Source organism: Nannochloropsis gaditana (assembly GCF_000240725.1).
Source record: "Nannochloropsis gaditana CCMP526 unplaced genomic scaffold scaffold075, whole genome shotgun sequence".
Lineage (NCBI taxonomy): Eukaryota > Eustigmatophyceae > Eustigmatales > Monodopsidaceae > Microchloropsis > Microchloropsis gaditana.
Window position 1 is genome coordinate 57,591 of NW_005803878.1, and position 1,085 is coordinate 58,675.

Consider the following 1,085-nt stretch of genomic DNA (forward strand, 5'->3'; position numbering starts at 1 on the left):
CTCATAAATCTGCTGTGCTCGACTGGTTGTAAGAAGGCTGTTGAGTCCCCCCCTCGTATCCAGGGAGGCCAGCGGCACTGCTACTGCTCGCACCACCGGCCCCTAAACATGGTAGGAAAGAAGGAATTAATTGGTAGGAAGATAGGTATCAGGGGAAAGAGGAGGGAGCAATATTTGATGGAGAGGGGGGGGGGAATAAATAACACAACACCAAAATGAAAGAGGACGATGCGGGCAGAACAAGGAAAGGGGAGGGGACTTTATATAGGAAAAAGGGGTGGAAAAGGAGGAAATACGAAGTTAAGTAGGATTTGTTTACCATGAATGTCATCGTAGGCGCTGCTGTCTTGAATGAACTCGTCCCGCCAAAGGACTAAGGCTGACGTGAAAACAAGCTGGAGTAAGGGAGGAAGGGAGGGAGGCAGGGAAGGAGGAGGCCAGTTGTCAAAGTGGGGACCGTGATAGAGGTGAAATATTCGTTTCAAAGAAGGAAATATTCGAGGTTATCGAATTCCTTCCCCATCCCATCCGCATCCCTCCCCAGGCAAGCGTGCCTTGTGATGGGAGGGAAAGCTTCCTGGAGACACCCTAACAAAATAGCATGACCACGAGAGCAAGTTCTCTTCCGAGCGAAGGGGTGTTGGGGGGGAATGCGAGGCAGCGATTATGGAATGCACAAACCTGAACAAGGAAGAGCAGGGTTGCGAAGGCGCAGGTGGCACTGTAGGCGCTACGGTTCTGAGAGAGGGGGGCGAGGGAGGTGAGGTCAGAAAAGATAGTGGGAAGCCTGTTCACAGGCAGCTCGGTCCCGTTCTTTGTCTCCTTTCGCTCCCGTTTCCCTCCCAGCATCCAGATGTTGACGGTGCGCTCCAGGAGAAGCACGAAGAGCTTTCTGGGAACGCGCCTTCGGTCTGCAGAGACCGCGTCAGCCTATTCCAACTCCCTTCAATTACTCAAGAGCCTCCGGCCCTGACTATATCCCACTCAGACCTACCGTGCACGAGTATCTCTTGATATCGTAGTAGCCAGGGGAGCAGTTCGCGAGTTGACCCTGCGGTGGAGGAGGGAAGGGGGGAGGGAGGGGG